Raw genomic sequence first — 1,054 nt, 5'->3', positions numbered from 1 at the left:
CTTGCAGCTGGGCAGCCAGCAGTGAGCTGCTTCCCACCCCGTGGGTCCCAAAATCGTCCTGTGGTTCCCCCGCACTGAGCCGCACGGAAAAGCTCCTCTTCTGCTGAGCCCCCGGTAAGCGCAGAAGGGACGAAGGAGGCTGTGGCACCGGGGTGCCTATGGCTTGCTTCCCTGCCTTTCCCTAGGCAGAAGTGCCTCAGATTTCCCCTTTGTTTCAGGAAAATTCGGGGAATTATGGAAAAGAAGTAACGATACATTAAAAGCATCGGCTAGCAAGCGCTATATCCCGGTCTAGCTGGCGAGTTAAAAAGGAAAGCAATTCTGGGCATTAACATCAGCGTTTTCTGGCTGCTGCAGTGGTTGTACTGCTGAATGTACCGCTAACGTCGTCGCTCCCCAAACACCCCCCCGGAGACGTGCTCGCCGGCTCCCTCCGCACAGCGGAGCCTCGTGCCTCTCCTCCGGCGCCGGCTGCCGCAGCCGGACACGGCGCTGCCCGCTGAACCCCTCCAGTGCTGCTGCAGGATCACAGGCTCTGCCTTTGGAACCCGCCTTGGCACAGGAACACCAGGCCGGGCAATCAACCCCTATGCTATAATTATTAAAAAGCAATTGATTGTCATTGATTGTTTTTACGTCCCCACCCACGCGGGGCATTAGGGCGTTCGGTGTCACGCTGTTGAGACGGGAACTGAGAACGCGGGGTCTGAGCCACTCATCCTCACTGCAGGGGGGTTCCCTGCTCCCTGCAGGGGTTGGGCTGGATGACCTCTAGGGGTCCCTTCCAACCCAAAACATTCTATGATCCCATGATCCCTTCCCTCTGGTAGGGAGAGCTCACAGGGGTGTTACCAGACCAGCTTACGCACCCGCCAGTCTGCCGTGACAGCTTCCATTCCTCCTGGAGGTGAAAAATAATAAATAAATCTGGTAACAGGTATCTCCTTACAAGACAGGACTTGGCAGGTGCCAGTGGAAATCCTGGAAAGCTCTGGCCTGGTAAGGGCGGCTGCACTGCGTGTCGGGTCCACGGAGCCCGTCCAGCCGCCTGACT

This window comes from Egretta garzetta, unplaced genomic scaffold (genome assembly GCF_000687185.1).
Source record: "Egretta garzetta isolate BGI_Z169 unplaced genomic scaffold, ASM68718v1 scaffold1, whole genome shotgun sequence".
Lineage (NCBI taxonomy): Eukaryota > Metazoa > Chordata > Aves > Pelecaniformes > Ardeidae > Egretta > Egretta garzetta.
This window is presented reverse-complemented; position numbering follows the sequence as displayed.